General features: G+C 49.5%; 1 protein-coding gene across 1 annotated transcript in view; it reads right to left on the reverse strand.

Annotated features, from left to right (window-relative positions):
* NXN (nucleoredoxin) overlaps positions 1-24,250 on the reverse strand; it is a 115,956-nt gene that overhangs the window by 27,799 nt on the left and 63,907 nt on the right. The gene's annotated exons all lie outside the window — the stretch shown is intronic.

A 24,250-nucleotide genomic window follows, 5' to 3' on the forward strand; every position in this document is an offset into this window, starting at 1 on the left:
CTCTGTGTGTATGGGGTGGGGGGGGGGGGGGCGGGGAGGGGAGAAGCTCAGCTCCTGCTTCTCCACAGCTGCTCTAAATCTCCCTGACCCAGCCAGAGCCAACCCAGATGTGGGGTCAGCCAGGAGACTGCCAGTTGGCTCAGCAGGGGAGGGCCAAATACAACCCTCCGCTCTCTGCAGGGGCCGGGAGAGGGGCCGGAGATCCTCACTGCCCCAGTCCTGCCAGCCCACCTTCCCTCCCAGTGTGGTTTTCTTCTCCAAAGGAACCAGTTCCTTCGGTTCCACTCTGAGGCCATCCCGGCTCATCACTGTGCCCAACGACCCAGAAGCCCGATGCCTGGTCTTTGAGGCCTCAGTGGTGGTGGGAGGGGGGGTGGCACTACGTGTGGGACCCCGCTTGGGAGTCGAGGTGGCCCACCCAGCCCTGCCCACTATAGGGAAGTGGCTAGGTCCACGGGCTCAGTCCCGTCCACCCGCTGCCCCACCAGAAGCCACGTCTGAACCACGAGCCCAAGGGGAGCCCCTGTGGTACAGGCAGGTCCTGGATGCTATGTAGGTGTCGGCCCTGGCCCCGGGGGCCCAACGCAGGGGGTGGTGGGTGGGGAGCCCGGGAACAAGTGGCAGCAAGAGGAGGAAGGGCCCTCCTACTTTAGGTGGCACCGAGTGGAAGAAAGCCCATTCTGCTCCTCTCATGTGCCCCTCCCTCCTTCCAACTCCTCCCTCGCTCCTTGCTCCCTTCCCTCATGCCAGGTGCTTGGAGGACAGGCAGTCAGTCGTATTTATTGAGCAATTACTGTGTGCAGAGCACTGTACTAAGCACTTGGGAGATTACTTACCACAACACACAGACATATTCTCTTCCCACAAAAAGTTGACAATCTAAAGGACAAGCAGCTTCGTGGAGGCTCAGCTCGGCCACACGGGACCAAACCACCACCAATTTGTACGAAATCGGGTGGAAAGACCGCAGTCTTAGAGGCCAGGGGACCTGGGTTCTAGTCCTGGCTCTGCCACTGGGCTGCTGCGTGACCTCGATCAAGGACCTTGACTTCACTCTGCCTCACTATCTTCATCTGTATAATGGAAATTCAATGCGTCTTCTTCCTCCCCTTTAGAGTACGAGCCCCGTGTGGGGCAGGGACAGGGTCTGAATGGCATATACTGCATCAACCTCAGGGCCTAGTACAGTGGTTGGCTCATAGCATGCACTTAAGAAATATCACCATCATTATTATTCGCTCTATTTCCCCCAGGGTCAGAGTGGGGAGGGGTCATGAGGGGGGAAAGGGTAGGTTTAGGGAGGCCCGCTGACCATGCCAGGCCTGGTCATCCAGGCCCCAGAAGGGCCCCTGAAGGCATGCCTGAGGCAGGCAGCACGGCAGTGGGAGGGCGCGATGCCAACCGAGAGGAGATGTTAGTGGTGGACAGCAGAGGGACGAGAAGTCACCGGGGGGGCTGAAGGAGCCAATGTATCACCCTGTAGATTCCACTGGCTTCTCCATAGCAAGAGACTGGTGAACTGGGTGAGAGAGAGACTGGTGAACAGGGCCAGCGAGGCTTGCTGAGGGGCTCTGGACCCTCCCCTCCCCCATTAGTATCTGATGGGTTATCTGTGTTTGATGGGTTGGACACATATCTAAAAGCCCGCAATCCCTTCATCTGGCCTTCTCATCTGTCTCTGCTCCGGTCTGCGTGGAGAAAACCTGCTGCTGCTTGACAGTGGCTAGAGTGCAGTCTCCCCGGCCGGAGCACCCACCCCCGACAGCTGCAGTGGGCTATTTCTGGCAGTGTTGATGGATCGCTGGGTCCTGCTGTCTATCCAGGGGGCCACTGCTTGAGATGGGGGAGGGTACTGCCCTCAGGGAGGACCCTGGGAGCTCTTGGGGGCTACAGAGGCACACGAGGCCATGGCTCTGCTGAGCCCAACAGCTGGGTTTTACAAACAAAATTTTTCTGCAGCCTCTTAGGCTCAACCAAGAGCACGGGCTTTGGAGTCAGAGGTCATGGGTTCGAATCCCGGCTCGGCCACTTGTCAGCTGTGTGACTTTGGGCAAGTCACTTAACTTCTCGGTGCCTCAGTGACCTCATCTGTAAAATGGAGATTAAGACTGTGAGCTCCACGTGGGACAACCTGATTCCCCTGTGTCTACCCCAGCGCTTAGAACAGTGCTCGGCACATAGTAAGCGCTTAACAAATACCAACATTATTATCCACCGGTCACCAGGAAAGGGGTCACCAGGAAAGGGTTCGACTAAGCACCGTCTACACTGCTGTAGACTGCTGTATTGCTGAATTGTACTTTCCCAAGAGCTTAGTACAGTGCTCAATAAATATGACTGAATGAATGCCGGCTCTATTCTCAATAATAATAACAACAATCAATTCATCAACAGCATTTACGGAATGCTCCCTGGGGGCAGTGCACTGTACTGAGCACTTGGGAACAACAATACAACAGAGCTGGAAGGCATGTTCTCTGCCCACATGGAGCTCACAATCTATAGGGGGAGACTGCACAAATTACAGATATTTACATAAGTGCTTTGGGGAGGAGGATGGACAGAATATGAAGTGCTTAAAAGGTACAGAGCAGGTAAAGTGCAGATCCAATAATGGTGATGTTTGCTAAGCACTGGAGGGAGAAGCAAGATAATCCCAAAAGGGGCTTACAGTTAAAGGGGGAGAAAGAATGGGTATTGAATCCCCATTTTACAGATGCAAACATTGAGATATAAGGTCTTGCTCAAGGTCACACAATATAGCTTTAGGCATTTCCCCATGACTCCATTCTGACCAAAAACAGCCCTCCTTCTCCCCATCCAGGTGGTAAGCTCTTGGGGAAAGAATCTGTCCTCCACTGAATTCAATTCTCCCAAACACTCTGCACAAAGTACATGATCAATAAATACCATTGATTGATTGACTCTCTTCTATGTGCTAGTGATTTCCTAGCATATGGTCTCCCAAATCTTCAAAGCACCTTCCCTCCCATCAAAAGATTCTTAACAGTCTTCTCCATGAAATCTTCCCAACTCAGTGATAGATGGGAGTCAAACTCTTCCATCTTTTTGGACAGGCAACTCAATCCCCTCCTCCTGCCTCCTTCTCCCCGGTCCCCCACCCCCCGCCCCCGCCCCGGCCCAAACTCGCTTCCCTTCCCACTACACAAAATACACCTGGCCCCGGTGCTTGTCCAGACCCCGGGCGAACATGCCAATGTACGTGTTTGTTCAGTGTCTGCAGAATGATCTGTTTGTCTTTTTGCAGTTTGCTCCCGTCCAATTTGTTTGATTTAGATCGGAAAGCCCTAAAGGTAGGAGCCGTGTCTGTTTAAGTTGCTCACTGCAGTGCCTTGCCTGTTGCAATACAAATGTGGATCCTTCAAAATGTCGTTATGCGCACGTCTCCCCACATCTCAAAAACCTCTAATTGTTGCCCATTCCTCGCCACATTAAAGAAACTCCTGACCACTGACTTATAGGCTCTCAATCAGCTCTCTCCTTCTTATTCATTCAATTCATTCGACTGTATTTATTGGGCGCTTACTGTGTGCAGAGCACTGTACTAAGCACTTGGGAGAGTACAATACAACAATACATATCTACTCTCCCACCAGACTCCAGCTCGCAATCTTTGTTCTACTCCCGCTAACTTACCCACCAGGCACCATTCATTCGATCATATTTATTGAATGCTTACTGTGTGCAGGGCACTGTACTAAGCGCTTGGGCGAGTACAACATACCAATAAACAGACACATTCCCTGCCCACAACAAACTTACCACCTCTCCCGCTGTCAATCCTTTGCTCTTGTCCTCCCCACTACCTGGAACTCTGTCCCCCTTTGCATCGGACTGCTGCTCTCCCCAACTTCAAAGTCCTATGGAAATTACATCTCCTCCAGGAGGTCTTCCCAGGCTGATTTCATATGCCTCACTTTCTCTGGTCCAACTGCCAAATCCACATTTTCATGACACTTAAGCACTCACAACTCTAGTACATATCTTTATACTCTGTTACTTCCTCCTCGAGTCAATAATCAATCAATAATCAATGAGCAGCGGATTCTATTGGTTGATTCATTCTGAATATGAACATATTCACTAGTAAATCACTAGCATTTACTTGTCTGTGAACCCCATGTGGAACAGGGGCTGTAGCCAGCCTGATTAACTGGTATCTACCCCAGTGCTTAAAAAAGTATCCGACACAGAGTAAGTGCTTAATAAATACAGTAATAATAATAACCATATTTTCTGAGCTCTGACTGTACGCAGAGCACTGTACTAAGTACTTGGGAGAGTGCAACAGAATGAATAGATCTGATCCACACTTCACTTGTGACTTTCATTTTGATTTTGTGACTTGCCTATTTGCCCTCGTCCCTCATGCTGTCTCAGTGTTTCATTCCTTCCTGTTTCTATCTCCAGTTCCACATCCCAAACTGATATTCATGGATTGTGAGGCCCTTGAAGGACAGGCTCCACGTAATTCCCACCTGTATACTCTTTCCCAGTGCTTAGCACAGTGCTCTGCAGACAGTAAGCCCCAATTTTATTACTACCACTACCTCTAGAGGGAGAGACATTAAATTACTGATAATAATTTAAGTATTTAAAGTAGCTAAGAGGAGGATTGGGACAGGACAATGGTTCATCCTCAAGCTAATGGTTCATCCTCAAGCTCGCCGTCGCCACACTGGGCTGACTGACTCATCAGACTGCAAGGCAGGGCCAGAACTGCCCAGGTCCGCCCCGACAATCAGCTGAGGGGCCTCAAAAACACACACCAACATGGCCTCAGTGGGCAGAACCCGGGAGGAGAGCGGATGGCAGCAGGATGCTCGGTGATTTGTTTGTGTTGAAGGAGGCACCAAGGCGCCCACGAGCACCGATGCCAACAGTCCAGACACGCAACGTGGACTAGCCGGTCCAACAGGCCAGGGCTGAGCCCCCGACAACCCCAGCCTAAATTAAGCCCTGAGGATCATCAAGCAGTTCAACTGGAGGCCCCATGTAGCACGAGGGTAGAAGGGGCAGGGGGTGGTGCATAGGGGCCAATCCCACTGGGGCAATGGCCTCCACGGCTGAGTCAGATTGATGCCCAGCTTGACGCCCGGCCTCACTCACCCCAGGGCTCTGATGAAGCCCAAGAGTTTCCAGTCAGGGCTGAAAAGATCCAAAATGGTGGTTTGCTGGTCCATAAACTTTTTGAAACCTGTCCCCACCAAATCCCCTAGACTGTAAGCTTGTTCTGGGCAAGGAATGTGTTTATTGTTACATTGTACTCTCCCAAGGGCTTAGTACAGTGCTCTGCACACGTAGGTGCTCAATAAATATGACTGACTCCTAAAATCCTAGCCCTCCTTCTCCCCACAAAGCCGCCTCCCCCGTCCCCTCGCAACACACAGGGTTGAGAGTTGGCATCTAAGGTGTGGGTGTGCCTTCACCAATAAGCAAATTAGTCCTGCATACTCTACTTCATAACAACCAACTTGCAATTTCATAGGATTTAATTAAGTTCAAGAATGGTGGTCTCTCCTACTCTGTTCTCCCTTGTGTGGGCTGAGTATCCTCAGCACACCCCATCTCTGGAACTAGTCCTTTCTTGGAGGTGTGCCCACCCAGAGACAGCGTGGTCGAGTCAAGGCTGTTGGCAGACCCATGGTGGTGGTGGGGCGGGCCCACGGCAGCGGCAAGCGGGCAGACCCATGGCGGGCAGTTGCTCCCATAGGGAAGGGGAAACCCTTGGAAGAATCTCAATGGAGGAAGAGGCAGAATCGAAAACGGCTGTGGGCCCTGCCTGCTGAAAATGCCTGGGCACTGCTCAATTTGAGAGCTTCACACATGCTTACAAACACTGTACCGTCCCCAGACTCCACACTGCCCCACGGCTCCCCCGCTGCCCTCCACCCAACCTCCACTGATCAGCCACACCCTAACCCTGGGCGATGTACCCCTTCTAATACAAGAGGCAACCACAATGTTGGCACTGCTGCTGTGAGCGCCAGGGGCCCAAGCCAGAATCCCTCCCGTTTTGGCGACGGCACCAGTTTACTTGGGACCGGTTTCAAGCAACTACACCGGAAGCCTCTATCGTCAGGCGAGCATTGGGGAGAGGAGGTGAACCAGCTTGGGTTCTGGGTGGGCGTGGACAACTGAGTCTGTGTGTTTGGGACCCGCAGCAACGAAGGAGCTGGGCCCTGGCCTGCAATGCTGCTAGGCGTACCAAGCCCCTCGCCCCCCAGCACCGACGCCGACCCTCCCCAGCCTTCCTAAGGGCCTGTGGGTCTCCACGGTCCCCACGGATAGGGGAGAAGGGCACCGGTCGCTGTCCGGTGTGGTTGTTTTTCCGGCTGAACTCCGAGGGGCCAGATGAGACCCTGACTCCCCGGTGACAGAAGAAGATATAGAGGTAGAATGTCTGGTTGCAGGGACATGTAGGTGGAACCACAGCACTGGCTAGAGCTGGGGGAGTTGTGCCAGGGCATTGCTGGATTCCCCTGCCCCTCTTCAATCAATCAGTGATATTCATTGAGCACTTACTGTGGGCAGAGCACTTGGGAGAGTACCCTAACACTTTTTTTTCCAATGATATTTGTTAAGTGCTATGTGGCAGGCGTTATACTAAGCACTGTGGTAGATACAAGCTAATTAGGTTGGACACAGTCCACGACTAAATTCCGATTTTACAGATGAGGTAACCGAGGCACAGAGAAGTTAAGTGACTTGCCCAAGGTCACACAGCAGATAAGAGGCAGAGCCGGAATTAGAATCCAGGTCCTCTGACTCCTAGGCCCTTGCTCTTTTCAATAAGCCAAGCTGCTTTCCATGGATTGGACTAGCGTTTCCCACTCCTGACTCCCCAGGGCACATCCCAACCAGACCGGTCCCTAACTTCACTGGCAGTGGCCCCAGAGGACCGGGGGGCACTGCTGGGGGCCACTCTGATTCTTGCCTCTCCCCTCCTGTCCCCTCCAACTTCTCATCCTCCAAGAACTCTGATCGTCATGCAGAACCCGGGAGACTTAGCAGTTCATTCATTCATTCATTCATTCATTCATTCATTCATTCATTCATTCATTCATTCATTCACATTTATTGAGTGCTTACTGTGAGCACAGCACTGAACTAAGTGCTTGGGAGAGTACAGTATAAAAACAAACAGATTCCTTGCCCACAGTGAGCTTACAGTCTGGAGGGGGAGGCAGACATTAATATAAATAAATGAATTACAGATATAGACATAAGTCCTTTGGGGCTGGGAGAGGGGGGTGAATTGATTGCACCTCCTATTTCCCTGCACCCGACTCGGCCCTGATGTGTTTCGGGGATACCCTTCCCTGCTGGTCGAGAATCTTCTCCGTGACCAATTAATGAGCCTAATTACCAGCCTCTTCTGAGCTCCCAAGGAGCCTGGAGCTGCATTGAGGTGAGTTGGATGGGTCGGTGTGGCACCATATGGCTCCCAGGCTCTGGTTGTTGCTGCCATCTGAGCCTCTCGGCTTCTCTTCCCCCTCTTCCCTGCCTCCCCCGCTGGCCGCGTGACTTTCCCTGCCGGCAGGGAAGATGTCCGAGGGTCCTGGCTGAAGTGGAAACCTCCCAGGTGCCAAGCAGCCCTGGAAAGCTGGAGATGGCAGCAGAGCGGCAGAGGGAGAGTGAGGAATGGTCTTGGGCCGCCTTGGGCTTGGGGACTCTCCGGGTGCAGGGGGAGGGATGCCTCAATCCCACGGTGGAGAAAGGGAGGGGAGGTGGACCCAGGACTCAAGCCTCAGGATCCACTATATTCCCCGTTGGTGTTGAGGCCCTTTCTGGCCCTCTCAGCTGACCCCCATCACATCCACCCTTCTGGGGGACGGTGCGCCACTCCAGAGGGGAGCCATCAACCAAAGAACGACAATTACTGAGTGCCTACTGTGCGCAAGGTGACTTGCCAAGTGCTTGTGAGAGTGCGCCAGAATAGGCAGACATAATCTCTGCCCTCATGGAGCTTAGAGTCTAGGGTGGAAGGAAGTCAGACTTGGGAGGGAGCAGATAGTTCGCTCCAAGAGTCAGGTACCTCTCTAGAGTAAAGAGACAATGGCCAATGGGGAGGCCTACCTCTGTTTTGTTGAGAAGGGACAAAGAGTGGAGGTTCTGGGAATCCTCCGGCCAGATTTCCACCAGGCCCTTTCAGTCACCTCTCCGACCCCAAAAGCCGCACCAACAAGGGGCTCAGGCTCTCAGGGTGAGTTCTGGAAGCTCAGACCGGCAAAACCTCCCCTCCAGTTCTTCGATTAATCAATCAATCAATCAAGGCAGCTTCTGCCATCTGAAGTGTCAGCAAACCCACTGGAACTTCCCAGGGGGCTAGTAGCTTCAGCATCTCAGAAGCAGATTTTGTAAATGAAGGAAATCACAACAGCCCCAGCCACACAGAGCCCACAGGCCCCTCATCCCATATTAAAAGTGTATTTAAGTGTGCATTAAGTTCCAAGCACTGTGCTAAATCCTGGAGGACACAACAGAATCATATTAGACACAATGCCTCTTCCACACAGGGATCGCAGTCCAAGATGCATGGAGAAAAAATACCTTATTTCCATTTCACAGATGAGGGCACCAAGAATTTCTGTGACTGGCCCAAGGCCCTGCAGCAGGGCAGTGGTAGAGCTGGGATTAGAACGCAGTTCTCCTTATTCCTAGCACCACGCTCTCTGCATTAGATCACTCTGCCTTTCTTTCCAATGTCCAGGCCTGGAAAGGACCTGCCTTCAGGTCTTATTGATCCTGTAGCTAGGCACAAGAGAGGAAAGGGAGCAGGGTGAATACAGCCTGTGGGCAGTTCATCCTCACACTCAGCCATCTCCCTCAAAGCCCAAACCCTCAGGTTTCCGGTGGGTCTTAGAATCTATGGCATCATCAGATATATGAGTTGATCGATCGATCAATGGTATTTATTGAGCACTTATTGACTGCAAAGCTAAAGACCTTTTTTATGGTGTTCAGTGTGCTTATTATGTGGTGGGCACTATGCTAAGCATTGCAGTACATAAAAGCTAATTAGGTTGGACACAGTCCATGTTTCACATGGGCCACAGTCTTCATTCCCATTTTACAGATATGATAAGCTGGAAAGAGATCAAGTGGGAGAGAAAGAGCTGTTCTCCCTCACGGGGCAGTAAGAGATGCCAAATCCATGGGAGCTGGGGAAAGGGGAGGGGGGAGAGGGGTTTCCAGCTGTGGGGATCTAAGACAGTGACTTCACCAGCAGGATTCCTCACAGCCTCCCTCTTCCGTAGCTTCCAACAAGACCTGTGCAGGGGTGAAAGGAGCTAAGATTCCCGGAATGGGGCTGACCCAGTAGGTCTTCAAAACCTGTTGGTCTCCCCCCGTAAAGGCTTCTTCTTCCCGTGATGCCTTCACATTCAAAAATAAGCATGGCCCAGTGGAAAGAGTATGGGCCTGAGGTCAGTGGACCTGGATTCTCATCCCAGTTCTGCCACTTCCTGTTTGACCATGGGAAAATCACTTAATTGCTCTGGACTTCAGTTTCCTCCTCTGTAAAATGGGGATTCAATACCTGTTCTTCCTCCTACTTTGACCTGATGGTCTTGTATCTCCCTCAGTATTTAGTAAAGTGCTTGGTACATAGCAAGCACTTAACAAAGACAATTATTATTATTAGCAGTAGTAATAAATGAAAACTTTGGCCTCTATGTTCTGAAATGGGCAGCCAGCTAGCCTTCTCCCCTCCCCAACCCCACTGCCTTTGGCCTCTGATTCTAACAGGGTGGCATCTACTGGCACTCAAGATAATGGACACCCCCTTCCAGACGCTTTCCCCTCCCACTACTGGACAGGGGGTGGACCACGTGAAAACTGAACTGTCTGAAAATAAAACTGGACAAATGGCTTCCTTGGCCTCTACCCAGATATTGGGATCAGAATGCACCAATAAGATGCCTTGTGAGAAGGACTCTGGGTTGAGAGTTATTCCCTGCTTCAACTTCCTTATAATCGCTTTCCATTGTTCCCCTCCCGGAACCCTGGAACCCTCGGAATGTCAGGGTTCCCAGCATCACACAATAAGTAACAGCAGCAGGGAAGGAGGAGGGTTATAAATTGTTTGGAAAGGAGAGGGCAGACTGGAAGAGATTAAATCCAAGACAGATGTGTCAGGGCCACAAACATGCGCCCTGCAATTTATGCTTCCAAGTCATTCAAATAGAATGAGAAATGGTTGCACAAACAACACTGGGGTAAATTCATTTAAAAGGCTTCGATCTGCATCTCCCCATTATTCAAGATGGATGATTCCTCTCCAAAACTGTTATTGGAGGGGGTGCCGGGTATAGGTGTGAGATGTACAGGAATTCAGTCAGTTAAGGGTCGACCATCCACTATTCTCTCAACAAGCTGCGGGCCCCTCCTCCACTGCAGTAAATGGCTTCAGATGAGATGACTGGGCCTTCTTTCCTATCTCCCAGGTGCCTCTGTTTAGGCTTCAGCAGGAATCAAAGGGAGGGGATGACCAGGTCATCACCAGCTTTGGCATTAAGAGTGGGCTCAAAGAGAAAAAGCAGGAAATTTCGATGGAAATTCCCACCAGCACACAAAAGCCCTCCTCCTCCCCACCCCCTCCCAATCCCAGCAGGAAAGCAGCTTTTCACAATGCAGTCTCACTGGCTTTTGTTTTATTTGCTCAACTGCCAACAGCTGGATCCAAGTGTCTCCCGAACTGAGAACGGAATGGTGGCCCTCTGCAAGCAAAGGCGAGGGTGACAGTTTTACCCTGGACAGGAGGAGCCTGGGGAATTCCAAGCCGCGGAGGGGTCTTTAGAACACAGAAGTCCAAGGAGGAGGGAGAACAGGCATTTAATCCCCATTTTACCGATGAGAAAATGGAGGTACAGAAGGGGAGTGACTTGCCTAAGGTCACCCAGCAGGCAAGTGGGGGAACCAGGAATACAATGGGTCTCATGAGTTCCAGTCCTGTGCTTTCCACTCGATGGCTTCTGCAAACTGACACTATGTGACATGTGATGTTCAACAATGCACTCAGGGGTTTCCAAGCTGGTTCTTCCATCACTACTGCACAGGCTCCTGGCATCAGATGAGCATACTTTAATTCCCTACCCATGTTCTAGCCAAAATGCCTGGAAGAAATATCAATCAATCAATGGTATTTACTGAACGCTTGCTTACTGTGCATAGAGCACTGTACTAAGAGCTTGGGAGAGTACAATACAACAGAGTTTGTAGACATGTTCCCTGCCCACTGGAAGCTTAAAATCTAGAGGCAAAGTGCATTCTGGCAGGACTGGGTGAACACCTAGATTCAGTGATTCCAATAACGCCAAGAGGTTTCACTTCTCAAGGACAGAGATCAGAGCTTGCACATCTCGTTTACTCTTCCCAGATGTCTGGTCGGGCACTATGTTCTGCAATTGAGACATTGTGAGGCCTAGTGGGAAGGTCATGGAGCTGGGAATCAGAAGACCAGCCTTCTAATCCTGACTCTGCCACTTGTTGCTGGGGGACCCTGCGGAGGTCATTTCACTTCTCTCTGCCTCAGTTTTCTCGTCGGTAAAATGGGAGTTAAATATGAGCCTTCCACCCACTTAGACTGTAAATCTTGTGTGGGACAGGAACTGTGCCTGATCTGATTGTAGTTGAACTATCCCAGTCCTTTTTTTAAAAAACAAAACAAACAAAAAAAAGGTACTTTGTTAAGCACTTACTATGTGCCAGGCCCTGTACTAAGCACTGGGGAAGATACTACATAATAGGGATGGACACAGTCCATGTCCCACTTAGGCCTCAGTCTAAATCCCCATGTTACATTACAAATGAGGTGACTGAGGCACAAGGAGTGAAGTGACTTGCCCAAGGTCCCTCAGCAGACAAGTGGCGGAGCCTGGATTAGAACTCAGGTCCTGATTCCCGGGCCAGTGCTCTTTCCATTAGGTCACACTGCTTGCCAAGCCCCTAGTAAGCGCTTAACTAATATCATCATTATTGCACAGAGCAGGCACTTGATAGATGTGTAAACATCCCAGATTGATTATAGTTACAGCCTATGAATCCAAGGTCTTTCATCATTTCTGCTCCATAGAAGGGGGCTCGAAGGGCCCAAGCGCTGTGAGACAGGCAAAGGTGCCAGAAGCCACACGAAGCAGCCGGTTCTGAACGCAATGCTGGAAAACCGTGAATCGCCTGCCCCTTTAAGACCGGTTTCTGGCTGATAATGTGTGGTGAGGAATCTGGGTATTTCCTTTGTGAAATTTCTCGGAATCTTGGGAGAGGAAAGGGAGGTACCCAGATAGTGACAAAGGCCCAGGCATCCTCCCATCCCTCCGTAGCTTTGCATGGAATTTCTTTCCCATCTTCTCCTTCCAATTCCCAATGTGTGCAGTTGATACAGCACGAGTCTGATGCAGATGGGCACCTCCAGTGCCCTGTGTTCAGTCCCCAGAATGAGCCACCCAAGACCACCCGATGGTTGCGTTGAAGCAGCCCAGACTGCAACCATTCACTACCTGGCCATCGAGGCATGGCTGAGGTCAAACAGACTCCCGGATGCGGCGTCGAGCAAACTGGAACGGAACGGTCTGGGGGCGGTGCCCTCAGTTTAGGGGTGCTTGGGGTCAGTGCCTGTGGTCACGCCAAAGAGCCTCCTGGTTCCAAGCCAGCAGAGAGGTGATGACACACAGCATCTGCCCACATTCAATTAGCTACTTCTAATTCCTTACTCTGGTCAACACAATCCCCGACACAGAAAGCTTAGCTTTTCGGGGTGCCAGGGGAGTGAGGGGAGGGGGAATGTGGAAGGAAAGAGGAAAATCCAGGGGGTTGTCCTCTCTGAACCTGGGGGATCTCATCCCAGCTGTCTTAGTCCTATGGAGGCAAGAAAGCATACGGTCGGGCAGCAAATACTGAGCCTCTGAAGGGTGTTTCCTCTCTACATGCCTCCTCTTCCTCCCTTCTAGCTTCACTGGGGAAGTCTGCAGGGTCAGAAATAAAAGACAGGAAAGGGGGAGGCAGTGCAAGAGACAAGTGGGCATCTGAAGAACTAATTATTCTCATGCTGGGGATACTGAGGGATTTTTCTTCACTCTCTGGCCTCCTGACCGAATCCCTTCCAAATAAACCCTGCAGTTGTGACTCGTGGGTCAGCAGAAAAGAAGGCAACAATAGAATGTTTAAAGACCTCCCCCAAATTATAATACATCCTGAGTTGGTCTCACTTGGGTGTTAGAAACTGGGAAAGGTCAGCAGTTTCACATCAAAAATCTCAATTTAAGTTTTACAACATCCCTATGGAGAAAGGGAGAGGCAAGTATTGTGGTTCCCAATTTTCAGATGAGAACACTAAGGCCTGGAGAGGGGAGGAAGTGTGTCACTGATCTGGAAACCTTCCACATCTCAGCCCACTCTGCTGCTTCTGCTGCCGCCATCTGCATCAGTGAGGCTCTGAGCTCTGGCCTACCCACCTCCCCCTTGCTCTCCCCGCCTCCCCCCACTCCAGGTTTCCAGCTCCACAGCGGGGAGCAGAGCACACATAGCCAAGCCTGCATGGAATGGGGCTGTGGGTGGCCCCAAAATCGATTTTCTGGGCTCAGGGCCTGGGGGACCTTGATGTGACTCTGCCTTGTAACGTGATTATCGCAATGAATTTCATCCTCTCTGGGAGATCTGGCTGAAGGATTTAAATCCGAAGGAGGCCTAAGCAGGCAGGGCCACCACGGAAAGTGGAACTGATCCAGTTCGGCTAAGAGAAGTCCCCACTTTCAGCTAGGGTCGGCTCAATCCTTGACCCGGACTCATGCCCACCTTCCAGCGACTCAAAACCAAAATAAAAAGAGTATATGACAGTGAAGGAAAAGCCTTTCCCACCTCCCCTGGTCAGCTGAGTAGGGAAATGGTGGAGTGATTCTAGCAGGGTCAGAGGAAGTTTAAGGGGTTTGTTTTGTTTGGTCTTTTTGTGGTTTTTAATTGCTTAGAAAAACCCCTTTAATGTCAAGTAACTAAAAACCAAATGGGAAAAGTTAACCCTCACTCAAGATGTTGATTTCCCAGAAAAGACCAGTTCTTTGCAGCTTTGTTATGCACTAAGGGATTAAAACACGAGATAATATTGTATTAGAGGGAAACACAAATCACTCGGGAACAAAACAGCCACTGCAATAAAAGGGGGAAAGCGGGAAGCAACTTATCTGCTTAGTCAGAATTGGTTTCACGGATCTGCTTCTGGGGTCTGGGGGTGGTGCTCCTCTCCCCGTCCAAACTGATTAACTGCCCCATCAGTATCAAACCTGAACATCTTCATCCCATTTGCAAGGTCGGGCTTCACTTCCTCCCTTCAACCCTCTGTTTTCCTGCTGCAGTTTGAGCCTCCTTCCAGAATCACTTAACAGGGAGATAAAACGGGAGCCAGAGGATAAGAAGAAGATAACCAACTTCACATTCCACTTGAAAAAGCAAGGCTCTTGCAGTAGGCATTCGGGCTGGTCACATTAGCTCACTGGGCGTCACTGCGGCCCCCATCTCTCCTCTCCCTATCTTCAAGGCCCTTATGAAATCACATCTTCTAAAAAAGTCTCTGTCTCCCTTCTTCTCAAGAATCTCCAGTGGCTGCTCATCCTCCTCCACATCAAACAGGCACTCCTTCTCGTCCTTTTATATTGTACTCTCCCAAGCGTTTAGTATAGTGCTCTGCACACAGTAAGGTTTCAAATTGCAGCGATCTGATTTCAGGCCAGCTGGGTGAGCCAGAGGCTGAGGGAGCCGAGAATGTTCCCTCCACGTCTTGCCTGTGTTGACATGGGCCTAGACTCTGGAAGTTGGCTTGGCTGGAAAAAAAGGTGAGCCTTGAGTTTTTGGGGAATTCATTCCACCTCCTCCCCACCAATCGGAGACTTTCAGTAGACTTGCAACCGACAAGTACAGTGCTTTGCACACGGTAAGCGCTCAGTAAATCACTGATCACTGATTGACTGACAAGGCCACAGTCAGATCATTCCCGGGTGAAGCAGCTCTTCAGATGTAATGACCTCTTCTCTCCCACTGAGGCCTTTCTAATGCAAATAGTCTTTTCAGGAATGTGTCCCCTTGGGTGGGGGTGGGGGGCGGCAGATAAAGAGGAGGTGGGGAGAGTCACTGTCTGTTGGCAGCAGGGAGGGATGCTAGAGACTCTTATGCCAGTGGAGCAGACCAGCCTCTCACATCCATAATGGGAAAAGACCAGTCAGTCAGTCAATCGTATTTATTGAGCGCTTACTGTGTGCAGAGTTCTGTAGTAAGCGCTTGGGAGAGTACCGTATAACAGTGTAACAGACACATTCCCTGACCCCAAGGAGATTAATAATAATAATAATAATCTTGGTATTTGTTAAGCGCTTACTATGTGCAGAGCACTGTTCTAAGCGCTGGGGTAGATACAGGGTAATCAGGTTGTCCCACACGAGGCTCACAGTCTAGAGGGGAAGCCAGACATTAAGGAAAATAAATTACAGCTATTACCCGACGAGAATCTAGGCCAAAATGAGGTCCAAGAAGCAGCTCTCTCCTCTGGACCTCTCCCAGTAGGAAAGCTCTTTTATACTGAATGTCACTTGCTTAGACTGTAAGTCCATCAAACGGCAGGGACTGTCTCTATCGGTTGCTGACTTGTACATTCCAAGCGCTTAGTACAATGCTCTGCACATAGTAAGCGCTCAATAAATACTATTGAATGAATGAATGAACCTGATGAAATCAGCTGAAGCACAGCCAGTTTTGTGGGTGTTTTTTTTTTACATGGTATTTGTTAATCGCTTACTATGTGGCAGGCACTCCATTAAGCTCTTGGGTAGATATAAGCTAATCAGGTTGGACAATCTATGTCCCACATGGGGCTCATAATCTTAACCCCCATTTCACAGATGATGTTACTGAGACAAAGAAGTTAAGTAACTTGCCCCAAATCACACAGCAGGTACAGGGTGAAGCAGGATTAGAACCCAGATCCTTCTGACTTTCTGGCCAATGCCTTATGCATTAGGCCACTTTGCTTCTCAGGGTAGGAATTGGTTCACGGAAAGGGAGCCAGGAAAGCATCGATTAATCAATCAATCAGATTTATTAAGTGCTTACTGTGCACAGAGCAAGTAAAGAAAGTAGGGGGGAAAGCCCTCAGGGCCAGGAGGGGATTTAGTCTCTGAACAGTCACTGTGAATGGTAAATCAATTCATAAATACTAGAAAACACAGTGGCCAAGGGTCTTCGTGGCTCAGTGGAAAGAGCCCGGGCTAGGGAGTCAGAGGTCATGGGTTTGAATCCCGGCTCTGCCACTTGTCAGCTGTGTGACTGTGGGCAACACTTAACTTCCCTGTGCCTCAGTTCCCTCATCTGTAAAATGGGGATTAACTGTGAGCCTTATGTGGGACAACCTCATTACCCTATATCTACCCCAGCGCTTAGAACAGTGCTCTGCACATAGTAAGCGCTTAACAAATACCAACATTATTATTATTATTACTATTAATTACACTGTTTTCAGTTTTGGGAAATGGGACAGACTCAGGGCCCAGAAAGCTGAAACTGGATAAGGCAAGTGGAGGACATGGTGAGCCGGCCCATCCAGGCCCCTTCCCTCCTTCAAAAATCTCCCCAGACTCCTTCCCCTTCCATAAAGCCTCCCATGATTAACCCTCTGACTCGGGCAATCCAATCTCCCCAGGAACTCCTTAGGACTTGTGTATATCGCTCTGCAAATTATGTTTATAGGTTTCTGTCATCTGTGTCCTTATGTGACTTTTATATGTTTATACACTGTCACTTGTGTTTTACATTTCTTTTTATATTTGTGTAGTTGTGCTTGTTCCATCTCCCCCTCTAGACTGTAAACTTTTCCTCCCTTGGCACCTTTCCTCAGCGCCTGTCGCCGCCCGGATGCTCGATCACTACTGCTGATTGACTGGTTCATGAGGTTGCCCTTTTTGGCTAACAACTGCCCAGGAACTAAATCTCATTAAAAATGTTCTTTTGGTTTCGCTGAGACTGGAAACCAGATTTTCCAAGGGACAATCATTGACTCACTTTCTGCATCACTCTTGCACTAATATTTGCACACTTTATTCACTTCTCCCTCAGCCCCATTGCACTTATTTACAAATCCATAATTTAATTAATTTATTGATATTAATATCTATCTTTCCCTCTAAACTGTAAGCTGATGGTGGGCAGGGAAGGTGTCTACCAATATTATACAGTACTCTCCCAAGCGCTCTGCACACAGTAAGCACTCAGTAAATTCAATTGAACGATCCATGTTTCCTTACTCCTCAAGAACCTCTAGTGGTTGCCCATCCACCTCTAACAGTAACTCCTTTAAAACACTCAATCATCTTGCCCCCCTTACCTCACTTGGCTATTCTCCTATTACAACCCAGCCTGCACATATTGCTCCTCTAATCCCAACCTACTCAATGTTCTTTGATCTGTATCTCATCGCCAACCTCTCGCCCACGTCCTGCCTCTGGTCTGAAACGCCTTCCCTTTTCATATCTGACAGACAGTTACTCTCCCAACCCTCAAAGCCTTACTGAAGACACATCTCCTCCAAGAGGCCTTCCAGGACTAAGTCCTCATTTCCTCTTCTCCCACTCTCTTCTGTGTCACCCTGACATGCTCCCTTTATTCACCACCCCTGCCCACAGCCCCACAGCACTTATGAACATATCCATAATTTATTTATATTATTGTCTGTTCCCACTCTAGACTGTAAGCTCACTGTGGGCAGGGAATGGGAATGAGTCCGTTATATTGTTGTTTGTACTTTCCCAAGCGCTTAGTACAGTTCCCTGCACACAGCAAGCACTCAATAATTAAGATTGATAAAATACCTGGAATTGTGTTCAGCCCTCTGCCTCGAGCCTCCCATTTGTCCTTAGGCAATGAGATTTCTTGAGGCCTAGGGATCCTTGGGTCAGCTGGGATGTCCAGTTACCACAACTAGTATTTTAGGAGGTGGGGTGGTGTGTGTCCCAGTGTCACCCTCCACTCCCCGGGGAAGCAACCACGGCTTTCCCCCCAGCCCCACCCAGCATCCCCCTTTCCTGCCTCTTCATCACCACCTTCATCTGGTTTAAATATTATTGCATTATTTAACGATCCAAACTTCTTTTTCCCATCCTGCTTCTGGACTAGTGTCTTAGGATGAGCAGAGAGGCTCCAGAGAGAGTGGGGATTGTATTAGTCAATTGTATTTATTGAGCACTTACTGTGTGCAGAGCACTGTACTAAGCACTTGGGAGAGTACAATATAACAGACACATTCCCTGCCCACAGTGAGTTTACAGTCTGGTGTTCTATCCATGAAAAGGATAAACTCTGTTACTAGACCACACCAGCTTGTCTATGGAGGAATGTCTGTCCACCAGACAGTTTTGAATCCTTTGCTACATGGAAAAGAAAGGGAGGGAGGGAGGGAAGGAGGGAGAGGTGAAACTGTTGGTGATTTAAGAATCAAAATCAATAGGCCAAAGCCAAGGAGGGCAGCTCAGCAGCGGCGCAGGGCAGACCAGCAGCTATGGTGGGCAGGCCAGCAGCCATGGAGGGCAGGCCAGCAGCCACAGAGGGAAGGCCAGGAGCCACGGAGAGAAGGCCAGCAAAGACAGCTGCTCAACCCAGATGCCTCCACTAAATCTGCTCTCTCACACAGGCGAGCCCCTGGATCAGTGTGAAAACGATTAAGCAAGCTGCTCCCTCTTTTGCCCGCCCACCCCCTCTTCCTTTTTTGAAATTTATACCACAAATCTGTTTCCCTTTAAGGGGCAGATGTTCATTACACACAGTGGGCTACATCAAAGCACAGGAAAGCTAGAAGGGGCACATCCCCAAAACACACACGCTGCTACCCTGCTCCTGGAGAGGGCTACCCTGCTCCAATCTGCTCCGTGTGCACTTCAGATGTGGGAAGAGGCCGTGGCCTGGTGGAACAAGTGTGGGTCTGGAAGTCAGAAGACCTGGGTCTGCCACGTACCTGCTGTGTGATCTTAGGTGAGTCACCTTCTCTGGGCCTCAGATTCCTCATGTGAAAGTGGGGATTTAATGCCTGCTCTCCCTCAAGCTTAGACTGTGAGCCCCACGTAGGACAGGGGCTGTGTCTGATCTGTTTGTCTCTATCCCGGTGCTAGGGCCATAGTATGCGCTTAACAAATATCTCCATTATTATGATTATTATTGAGGAAATGCCCCAAGCCCCATCCCCAGATGGGTCCCTAAAGCCAGGACCTCCCCCAATGGCACTGAGGCCTGGCAGCCACTCTCCGACCACCTCGTCCTCCCGCCCCAAAATTCTCATTCGAGGATTCAGAGGGACACACGCCAGGGCCGATCTCTGAGCTAAGGTTGACCTCTCGGCTGCCCTGTGGAAGTATCCACAGAGTTACACCCACACGCCCCGGCTGGAATAACACTTCTCACTCCGCTGGGGAAAGTCTATTATTTCCAAGAACAAACAAGGAGGGAAGGGAGCCAGATCACAAACTGGTCACCACGGAGTTTTGGATCTTCCTTGTGATCGCCCCTGAGGCCCGATACAGAGTAGCCAGGCCTCTCCACGCCCACTTTTCTGCTCCCCTGGTCCTCCAGGAGGTCTCAGGGAAAGGGACCCAGCCCACCAGGTCACAAGGCGGAGCTGAATCTGGAACCCAGGAGTCCTGACTCCCAGGAGCGCTTTCTCTCAGCCTGGCATACATAATCGTGAGCTGGGAAGTTGAGTCAGACATTATGTCCTTCTCTTTATGTTCTGGGACTGTGCTTATTTGGGCTCAGAATCAATCAGTCATATTTATTGAGTGCTTACAGTGTGCAGAGTACTGTACTAAGTACTTGGGAGAGTACAATAAAACAGCGTTGGGAGACATGTTCCCTACCCACAGTGAGTTTACACTCTAGAGGAGCTTATAGTCTAGAGAATGGCAGCTTCAATCAATGGTACTTACTGAGCGCTTACTCTGGGCAGAGCACTTTACTGAGTGCTGGAGAGAGTACAAAACTGTTAGTAGAGGTGATCTCTGCCCTTGGGGAGCATACCCTCTAGCAAGGGAGAAAGATATAAATTACAGAGGGGAGGAAGCAAGAGAGTGCAGAAAGGTTAATAAGAGCCTCATTAGGGTAGGCCTCCTGGAGAGGATGTGATTTCAGGAGGGCTCTGAAGATGGGGAGGGCAAAGGTCTGCTGGATAAGAAAGGGGAGGGAGTTCTTGGCAGGAGAGAGGATGTGAGCAAGAGGTCGGAGACAAGAAAATCAGACACAGTAAGTAGATTACATTGAGGGCGGCACAGCGTGCAATCTGGGGTGCCATCAATCTATCAATCAATAGTATTTATCGAGCACTTTCTCTGTGCAGCTTGCTAGGTGCTTTCAACAGTACAAAGAGTTATAGGCATGGTGCCTGCCCTCAAGGAGCTTACAATATAGTGGAAGTAGTGGAAGAGGAAAAACCTAGTGGACAGAGCCCAGGCCTGGGAGTCAGAGAGACCAGCGTTCTAAACCCAACTCCACCACTTGTCTGCTCTGTGACCATGGGCAAATCATTTATCTATGCCTCAGTTACTGCATCTCTAAAGCTGGTAATAAGACTGAGAACTTCATGGGACATGGACTGTGTCCAGTTGATTAGCTTGTATCTATCCCAGTGTTTAGTACAGTGCCTGGAGCATAGTAAGTGCTTAGCAAATACCATAAAAAAAACAACTGTGGTTGGGAGTTTGGTTTGGGCTGTGGTTGGCTCTGGGTCTCCACTACATTAGAGCAAAAAGAGCTGTCCAAAGGAGGACCAAAGTTCAGAGAAACTTCACCCTGGAGTCCCCGACTGATGATCAGGCGGCTTCAAGGAAAAAATGGGTCATCGCTGGATAGACCTTGTGGCTGCCTCCTCCAATTCGAGTAAAGGGAGGGGTGCTACCCAAAAGAAACTCCCCTCCATTTCTCATTCCCCCACTCTCCCTCACTAAACTTCTGGGCTTCTGTTTTGTGGAAGAATGAAAGGAGAGGAGTGCCGAGGCATGCCTTTTCTGTGGACCACATGGCGTTTCTTAGAACACTGATGGTCCCAGAGTCCCGCAAGACCCTTGGGAAAGAGATATCCCCGCTCCTACTTAGAGGACAGACAACATCTCTCTTGTCACCGGTGTGACTGGACCTCTCGGATCGAGGACCTTCGATGCGTGTTTGGACCTCTTCCCTGGAGAGTGAACTCTGAAAGACAGCCACTTCTCCAAGGGGACAGGCTTCCCCAAAACTCACAGGGAAAAAATAAAGGCTTGAATCTAGCCCATCTGGGTCAAACAAAAGTTTGTGTTTTAAAGGAAAGCCATCCAATCATGCAGTCATATCCCCAAAGGAAGTCTGAACAGATAAACCCACCAGGCCCTCTGAAATGTTCCCCAAGGCTCGATCAATCAATCAATCAATCAATGGTATTTATTAAGCATTTACTATGTGCAGACCACCATACTAAGCGCTTGGGAGAGTACAGTACAACCAAATTAGCAGACACGTGCCCTGCCCATAACAAGCTTACGGTCTAGAGGTCTGTGAACTCTAGACTGTAGGCTCTGTAGTCTGTAGGCTACAGGGGAAGAGGAGAGAAATACCATTTTACTTCCAAAACACTCACCCCTGGGGCCCAGAGCTGGGTGGAGTAGCAAATCTGGAATTCACCCCGCCAGTCAAATTCCTGACATGTTCAACGAGAAACCTGAGCATGAGCGTGGCAGGGGAAGCAGAGCTGGGATGGGCGGTCCCCACAGGCTCGATGCCCAGGAGGGCTCTCCTCTGCAAATGGAAGGTTTTAAAACCAAAAAAGCAACAGTATTACTTATTGAGCATCTACGGTCGGTGGAGAGGTGGCAACACACTGCACTAGGAACTTGGGAAGAACAAAACAAGCTAGTGACACATTCTCAGTCCAAACGGAGGTTATACTCTAATGGGGAAGACCCATGTGAAAATATTTAGAAAATTGAGTCATTCAAGGAAGGAAATGCACACATGACTGTGTTGCATATATAAATAATGGTACTTGTTAAGTGCCTGCTATGGTGCAAAGTAAGCACTGGGGTAGATACAAATCATTCAGGTTTGGGGCTGGGACTCACAGTCTTAATCCCCATTTTACAGAGAAGGTAACTGAGGCCCAGAGAAGTTAAGTGTCTTGCCCAAGGTCACACACCAGACAAGTGACAGAACCAGGATTACAACCCAGGTCCTCTGACTCCCAGGCTTGCACTCCTTCAACTAGAGCATACTCCTCGAGGGATATTGGGAAGGAAAAATAATGACAATAATAAGAGGAATAGTGGTATTTGTTAAGTGCTTACTGTGTGCCAAGCACTGTTCAAAGCACTGGGGTAGATACAGGGTATTCAGGTTGTCCCATGTGGGGCTCACACTTTTAATCCTCATTTTACAGATGAGGTAACTGAGGCCCAGGGATGTTAAGTGACTTGCCCAAGGTCACAGAGCAGACAAGTGTCAGAGCCAGGATAAGAACCCATGTCCCCTGACTCCCCAGCCTGTGCTCTTTCCACTAAGCCACGCCGCTTCAATAATAATAATAATGATTACGGTATTTGTTAAGTAAACAGGTTGTCCCACATTGGGCTCACAGTCTTAATCCCCATTTTACAGATGAGGTAACTGATGCACAGAGAAGTGAAGTGACTTGCCCAAGGCCACCCAGCAAACAGCGGAGCCGGGATTAGAACCCATGACCTCACTCGTATAGCCTCATCTTCCAAAAACCCACCCCTCTCTCACTCAACTCTCTTCCAACCCCTTACATTTCCAATTTCTAGCTGGAAGGGGGAGAACCACAAGCCTCAGCTCTGATTGCAGCAAGCAGCGTCTTAGCAAAGACAACGTAGAAGGCTTTCGAGCCCAGCGCTCACAGTCCGGGGAGAATGGAGAATGAGGCCGAGATGTAGTATAGTTACCCTGGCACAGTATCCAGCCCATTCCCCTACACATTGTCCTCCCTTGCCGAACAGTGTCTTTGGACATCGATTATTGAAATAGCCTGTATGTTTCCCCTGTATGTTTAGTACAGTACCTGGCATATATTAGGTACTTAACAAATATCATTAAAAAAAAAGGGCCCAGATGTGAAAGTCAGAGACCAGGATTCATTCATTCATATTTATTGACCGCTTACTATGTGAGGAGCACTGTACTAAGCACTTGGGAGAGTAAAATACAACAATAAACAGACACATTCCTTGCCCACGAGGAGATTACAGTCTAGAGTGGGAGAGAGACATTCTAGTCCCAGCTCTGTTGTGGCCTTGGGCATGTAATTTAAGCCCTCTGGGCTTCTGTTTCCTCATCTGTTAACTGGGGCTAATAATATAGCTACTTCACAAGGCTGTCATGAGAATTAAATGAGGAAGTGAAGGAGCTTTGGAACAATAAAAGAACTATCCAAATGCACTGTGTTGATACTAGGTCTTTTCACTCCTCTCTCCACCAGCTCCCACTCACTCAGATCTTTGGGGAAAAAAAAAACAGAACTAAAACAACTTCTCTTCAGAATTCTTTGGAATTCTGGGACCACCCACGAGATACGACACTTTCTTTTTTTAAGAAGAGTAGTAGATATTTTTAACAAAATCCTCCCGTATTGTACTCTCCCGGCACTTAGAACAGTGTTCTGTCCACAGTAAGCACTCAATAAATATCATTTATTGATTGGTAAACAAACCCCTGGCGAGAAAAAAAGGATCCTGGACTAGTACTGGGAGACAGTCAGTTCTGTTTAAGGCAGAGGCAGTGTATCCTATTGGAAGGGGTATAGAACTGGAAATCAGGAGATCTGGGTTCAAGTTCCAACTCTGCCATTGGCCCGCTGTGAGATCTTGGGTGAGTCATTTCCTCTCTCCTATGCCATAGTTTCCTCATCTGTAAAATAGGGAGAAGATCCCTGCTCTCCCTACTTAGACTTACACTGTGAGCGCCACATGGGACAGGGACCACTTGATCTGCTGACCGTATATTTACCTCAGCACTTAGCATAGAGTGAGCGCTTGATAATTACCAAACTAACTACGGTGGGGTAGAGTGGGGGAGATGCCAGAACAATCTTTAGCTCATTCTGCGCTCCTGCTCTCAGGGCCTGCAGAGCTCTTGGAGCCTTTCTTCACTCAGGTCTTAGATCTCCTAGGAAACAGATCGGATTTCTGTCAGAAAGACCTTGGAATTGTTTCTTCACCACGCTGGGTCT

This window comes from Ornithorhynchus anatinus, chromosome 17, assembly GCF_004115215.2.
Source record: "Ornithorhynchus anatinus isolate Pmale09 chromosome 17, mOrnAna1.pri.v4, whole genome shotgun sequence".
NCBI lineage: Eukaryota > Metazoa > Chordata > Mammalia > Monotremata > Ornithorhynchidae > Ornithorhynchus > Ornithorhynchus anatinus.